Raw genomic sequence first — 7,645 nt, 5'->3', positions numbered from 1 at the left:
ATCGGCAGGTCAGGGGGGGAGGAGAACTGGAGAAGGGAAGTTTGACAGGAATAGGTTGGAAAGGGTATCCTGTAAGGAGCAGGAGAGAGCAATTGGAAAGCACACCAGCAGCAACGGCACGGGGAGGAAGAGGCCTGGCAAGGATGACAAGGGAAAAAAGTGCAGAATTGGAGTGCAAAAAAGAGAGGGCGGGATGACTAAGGCAATTACAGTCAATCAGGAAGAATGGCCCTATCACATGGGCTATGAGTAAGCAGTTAGATCAACAAGGGTATAAAAAGCAGTTAGATCAACAAGGGTTTATGAGTAAGCAGTTGATCAACAAGATCAACAAGTGAGCCTCACTCTGAGGATGCTGGCCGAGGACCAGCGAAAGCTAAGTTGTTTTTTAACTTTGTATATAACTGTTTTTATTGTTTTAAGTATTGTTTTAACAATAAACAACTGGTTTGTACCTCTCCCGGAGATCGTTGATTGCATCATTGGATAAACATACCCGGGATTTGCATTTTTGCAACCATTAAGGACATATATATAAGCTCTCTCTCTCTCTCTCCACATACATACATACATACATACATACATACATACATACATACATACATATATATATATATATAAGGAAAGAAGAAAGGAAGGAAGGAAGGAAGGAAGGAAGGAAGGAAGGAAGGAAGGAAGGAAGGAAGGAAGGAAGGAAGGAAGGAAGGAAGGAAGGAAGGAAAGATTTCAAGATCATACTTCTTCATTAGCTTTGTATCTCAAAAATTTCCCAAAACTAGAATCTTTCAAAAAGATTCTAACAATCTATATTAAAAACCAGATTAATGGGTTTCATATAGTCTGAAAATTATTTTTTTATCTTTTTAGTGCTATTTTCTTGAAACAAAGCAGTGCTTTCTAACATCAGAAATCTCCAGATATGTAGACCAACATTGCATTTCCGGCAATGGCCATGTTATCTGATGAATTCTGAAAGCTGAACTCTATGGATCTCAGAGTTTCCAAGTTGAGTTAAAGGATATAACATACTTATCCTGAAGTAAATAGCTCTAAGTCTTTATTGAGTAAGTTTGCATAAGATTTCCAGTAAAGAAGGACAAACTCATGGACTTCAGATATAATAACTAAATCCATATATGGTGTTAGGTTTGTTTGATTTTGGATTAGCATATCACCTTGCCAGCTGTAATTTGTTTAATAACCCAATTTAATAAAATGTAGCTTAATGCATTGTGAGCAGTTTTGGGGATATTATTAGCAAGACAGGCCAGATATCACAAATTTTCAAAGTTTGAAGGACAGAAATGTTAAGGATTTTGATTTGGAGAGAAATTGGTTTCTTAGAACTGGAGTTAATGCACTAATTCTACTCTTAAAAGTATGCAAAACAACAACAACATGTAGCTGAATAGAACTTTAAGTATTTAGTTAATCAATATGTCCATAGTGTCCAATTTAGCTTCCAAACACTTACTAAAGACTTTGTACATTCTGGACTTGAATATTTATTATCAACACATTTCTGGTGAATAGCTTTAATTTTGGTGACAGTTTAAAAAAGTACAGATGATTTAAAAAAAAAAAAAGTCTGTGAATAGCAACATATTTAACAGTAGAGTCCTTGGTGCTCTCTGAGCTTGGCAGTTCACTTGCAGACATTTTATTACCCAACTAGATAACATCATCAAGCACCAAGAATTCCAAAGTTCAACCTGAACTATATTTATTCCCTTCTGTTGGGGGCAAGTAGATGATACAGAAAAACCCTGGGCAGTGCCTGGATTCCACTTTCCTTTTATTCTGACTCTGAGAGTTTCAAGGTCATGATATGCTAGATATATCAACAAACGCTGAACAACAGAGACAATTCCTTCTTAGGGGAGAAGAATAGCAATTTTATGATGGTTTTATACTATTTTTTATTGTAAGCCATCACTATACTATAATTTTCAATCTCTGTGTATGGGGTATCTTTTATTATTTAGCTTTATAATTTATCACACAATTTTCTGGAAGACTTATATGACACCAAAATCATTAGTTGATACTTGACAGGCAAGACTAATGGTCCAATGATGGTCATCTGTAAAGAAAGTAGTTAACAAATTTTACTCACTATTACAGGAAAGAATTGTTATTCTTTGTGTCCTTGGTAAACATTTATTTAGTATGATATCTTATATATGAGAACAAATTGATGTATTCCAAAATTATTTAAAATACTGAAAAGATTGAGGCAAGCCTATAATCTTCAGGATGTACTTTCATATTATTATTATTATTATTATTATTATTATTATTATTATTATTATTATTATTATTATTATTATTATTATTATTATTTTGGCAAATCTGCCCAATAATATAAATAAAATCCTTACAAAATAGCTTTGTTTTAAAATTTGATTTCTTTTGTGGTGAAACAAAAGACTTCAATACATGTAATACAACTCCCAAGAACTACTTGAAAACATCTTATGTGGTCTTCTTGGCAATAAAACAAAGTTGTTTTATCATTTCCTTCTCACAAGTGTTTAGATGCCTCAATGAAACTACCTTCCTTCTAATATTTCTTAATAGTCCACTATATTACTAGTAACTAGATATGATCCAGCTTAGAATTTTGAAATAAATCAAAGTCAATGAATTTTGCAGAACAAATAACTTCTTAGTAATTTCCTATAAGCAACTAATACGTTTTACAGTATTATACTTGATTAGAAGAGATGACAGAGTCTGGAATAGAGAATACTATGATTTGGGACACGGAAAATATACATCAAATATGGGTATTTCTTACCCTCCAAATATTGCTAATTGTGACAAGCAGATCCTATTATAATAATCAATCAAATGTAAGTCACTGGGAAAACCTTGGATAAAAAATCAGTTGAAAATGCAAAAGATTCATTCAGTCTGAAGAGAAACTAGGTCAGTGATGGCGAACCTATGGCACGGGTGCCAGAGGTGGCACTCAGAGCCCTCTCTGTGGGCACACGCGCCTTTGCCCCAGTCCTAGGCCTTCAGCTGGGTTTTATAAAACCTTTTCGCTTTAGGCTTCTGCCGCCATGTGCAAAAAAAAAAAAAGGTTCAATCAGTCAATTTCAACTTCTCACAGGAAAAAAAAAAGATCTCGCAAAGTTGGAATTGATTGAAGTTTTCAGTCCCACCCAGTCTGCCATTACCACAGCAGCCACATCCACCCAATTGGCCACGCCCAGCCAATGGGCCACACCCAGCCAATGGGCCACACCCACCTGGCACTTGACGATGCATACGTGGGTTTTGGGTTGCAGTTTGGGCACTCAGTCTCTAAAAGGTTCGCCATCACTGAACTAGGTATACTCTAGAAAATTCTATTTAGTCTCTGGGGACTAAGCTTTTACTCTGGGCTTCCAGAGTACTACTATGAATTCAATACAAATCTGAACAATCAAATGAAGATCTAAAAAGTGAGAATGAGAAACAGGAAACATCATACTAGTGTGCCAATATCTTTTAGGTAGGTTTTTCAACTCAGCAAAGCCTATCAAGCAAAGCAAAGAGATGAATATTACCCACTTCATGTTTCCAAATTCTTTGGGGACTAGAATGAAGAAAGTAGGAAGAACACATGGACAGAGAGCACTCATCACCCACCTTATCCTGTACCAATGGAAAGATCAAAGGAAAAACACTGGTTAATAATTCCTGTAATAGAATATTTGTCCATTTTATTTGTTAAAGACAAATCTTGCCTGAAGAAATGTTAGCATTTTTTTTCAGAACATGAATAAATAGACTTTTGGCTTATCACACTTCAAAAAAAGTAAAGTAAATTGTTTTCTCTCTTGTCCTACAACCTTAAACCATTGGAAATTTTGTCCAAAGGTGAATCAAATTGATGTGGTTGGACTAGCACTTTTGTGTCAGGTTCAGAGCAAAGGTCCATGATGCCAATTGTCAAGGCTACACATCTGAGCAAACATTTGACTTTTGCAATTCTGGGCTAGAATCTAATAATGATGATGTCTATACATGTGTAATCTCTTCATTAAAGGGAATTTTATGTATTGGATACACTCTCTCTGTCCCCTCCCTCTCTTTCCCACCCTTGTGTATGTATGTTTGTGTGCCTACATGTATGTATGTGCATTATCATAATTTCAAACATATCCCTACAGGCTGGTAAATCACTGATTGTCTAAGAAAGAAAGTATAATAATGGACAAATCAAATTAGAAAAATACTTTTTATTTTCATTTTAAGATGTATTTTTCTATTACTTTAGGCAACTTTTATAATTTATATTCACCACAAAAAATAAGACTATTTGCTTCTATAATAGAGGGCATTAACAGTGAAATTCCTTTGGTATTGTGACTTCATCTATTTAAAGAGGTATCCTTGCAAGTTTGTTTGTTTGTTTGTTTGTTTATTGTTTTTAAAAGGAAGCCTAAACTAATACTCTTGGACTTCAAAAATCTGGATGACAGCAAATAGTTAATTGTCTTTTTCTTGTTCTCTAATGAGCATTAGGTTTTTGCAATCTACATCTGATAGTCCTGCTTAAGGATCTCTAATGTTTAGGGCTTTCTCTTGTCCTTTAATCCCCCCAAATGCACATAGCAAATAGATTTGAAGATTTTGCTCATCTCAGTCTAGTGTCTATGGAACTGTAAATGAGTTTCTCATAAGCCATATTCACATACAAATTACAGGCTTCAATTTTTGAAGCACTATGTAGAGAAGAACCCTATTCAAGGGTCAAACTGAACAGATGTTGAAGAAGGAACAATTTCAATTGACAAAAATAACTGAAGTGCCTTATATTTCTCTAAAAATTCTATACCATGGGAATCTTTGTCAGAAATGCAATTAATCGATTCTGCAAATAAATCTTTCTGTTAAGTTCCACTACCTTTCCTTCCTCAAACATAAAATATATTTTCACAAATATGGAATTTAATGGAGGTCATCTATTGTATCAAACCTAATCAAACCCTCTTGAGAGAGGGGTTCATCTATTCAAGAAGTCATTGTTAGACTCAACTGTTAGACTTACAAGTTGTTAGTTCAAACTTTTAGGGATGGATTCAGGAAGACTAAAGATTAAAAGAGATGAGACTGAAAAGGAGAAAAAGAATAAGAATCCTGCAAGTATTAATTTCAGACTGACTCTAACTCCATATTTTCCCTCCTTTGAGAAGATTGCAGGAACATTTGGTTTCTTCCAGTAGTTTGGCCTATTTTCTTCAATTTCTCAGAAACTAACCCAAAGTGATTGACATAGTACTAGAAAAAATAGATCAAGTGCACAACTGCAGTATTATCATTTTTTTAATATTTTGAAATATTCCAAAATTATCTTTCTCTGTGTGGATCCCAGCTTTGTACATATTGCTGTTTTGAATTAGACACAATTTTAATCAACTTTTGTTAAAGTCTGAAATAGATTGGCCACTGAAATAATGTTTTCTTTTAGGTCATCCTACCTCCAGGCAAAGGATCTGAAATGATATATTTTCTTTCTTATATTCCTTTGAAAGCTCCTAGTTTAGATAAAAGAAGAAAGGTGTATGTTTTGTGTGTCTTTGGAATCTTACAAATCTGAAGTGAAGAGCAGTTTAAAAGAAAACTCTAAGAAAACTTTTATTTAATCCAGTTGGTTCACCACAGCTGAAATGGGTTTTAGCAATTTGAAATGGGTTTTAGCTGAAATTGGGTTTTAGCAATTTGAAGAACTAAATCCTGGTTTGACATTTGTTTATTTATTAAAGTCTTAAGGTTTTATTACTTTATGCACACTCACACACCACTTTGGAAGGATTTTTTTTAAAGAACTAGATAAACTTGGAAGAAATATAAATTAAACATTTTTACATCATTTATATATTAATTTATTTTGTACGGATTTTCATTGCACATTTCTTTCAATACCATCTTTGCAAGTATTTAGTATTTATAGGTATCTTACAGTAAATTGTATGTTTCCTACATTTTCAATATTTCATGCTGGGAAACAGATTATGAATATAATAGAGATAATACAGTACATACTGTATTATATGCTATAAACAAATACTGAGGATACAGATATAAGAATGTCTGTTTCTATTCATAGTGATTCACAATGGAATTAAGACTGTCTTGCCCTCATTCAATCAATCAATTTTTATTATAATCACAGACCAACATTCCAAGTAAAAGCTTTAAAAATAATAATAATAGTAAAAATAAATAAAGGACAGGCAGAAAAATATATTGTGATTGGTGATGGTTTATTAGTGGGCAATTACATTTGATCACATTCAGATCTGATAACAATAGTTGAACATATACAAAGATCAGTATTTCCTGAATATCTTATTAGGTAAGATGTTATAAATTGAGTCCATGAGTCTCTATAGAAGATGCAGTTTAGCAGAATGGAACTATCATGCCCTTATTACTATATTATATTGTCAGAAGAATAATTTGAGGTCCCAATTCAATCTGAGATTGTGCAAGAACAAATCAGAATGAAATCCAGATATGCTTTCATAAAGCAGGTGATTAATTATTCCTAAATACAAAGAGCTACAGGGGTAACTACAGAGAACATGAGGTACAGAGAAGGTGTTTTATAGGGGGACATCCTGTGGTGTTTGAGGGACATGGATGTGTGTGCATGCTAGGTCTAGTGTATGACTCTGTCAAAAACTCCATTTTAATTGTCCTTCCTTGGGTCTGTCAGCATGCCATTGTTGGCTACATGGTGTCTGGGCAGCCCATTTGTAGGTTGGGGCAGTATGGATGAACAGGTTCTTTGTTTGATTAATTACTCTTGTTCAAGTAATTGGTTTTACTATTTATCAGTTGATTGTTTAGCAGAGAACTGCTTTCAGCGATTTTTCTTAAAATATAGCTATTTGATTGTAACATACTATGGCTTTTAGTCTTGATTGATTATTTGCGACAATGGGGAAAAATCTGTGTGATTATTATTGATTAAACTTTTTCCTGTAATATATACATTTCATGTTGTATATTTTCTGTTCTAAATCATTTACTTCTCGTGTGAATGAATTTCTAAGAGAATAATATTTCATCAAATCTACTGAATCATCAAAAACACATTTGAATTTCTTTACTCTCACTAATATTATTTTTGCTAAGATACAATTTGTGTTCCAGTAGTTGTATAATGTTACTTAATCATAGTTAACATATATATAAATCCATCAGGTATTTGAGATATTTCATATGTATAACCAAGTCTTATGTTTGGATATGAGCCCAAGGGAAAATGGCTTAATTATATCAAGTAATGTGTACATGGAGTGTGATTAAACCAATCTGGATAATATGTAATCTAGGAAACTTGCTGAATTATAATTTAACTATAAATATTAATATTATGAGTGATAAATTATAATTTGATATCGTAATATTGAAACTGCTCTTTTAGTGACAATCTATATGTACCTTGTTAGATCGCGCAGGCAGTAAGACACGAGTCGAGTGACAGTCAGCTCTCGGTTTATTGGCAAGGCATCAAGTAAATCCGGACTGGCTCTCTGGGCCAGGGGAGCCCTCTTTTATGGGATTCCCCTGGCTTGTAATCACACAATTCCATTGGCTGGCAAGACCCTGTTGCTAGTTAGCCAACCAGCAACGGGCATGA

Source organism: Protobothrops mucrosquamatus, unplaced genomic scaffold (assembly GCF_001527695.2).
Source record: "Protobothrops mucrosquamatus isolate PMUCROS unplaced genomic scaffold, P.Mucros_1.0 scaffold7, whole genome shotgun sequence".
Taxonomy (NCBI): domain Eukaryota; kingdom Metazoa; phylum Chordata; class Lepidosauria; order Squamata; family Viperidae; genus Protobothrops; species Protobothrops mucrosquamatus.
Note: the sequence above shows the minus strand (reverse complement) of the source record.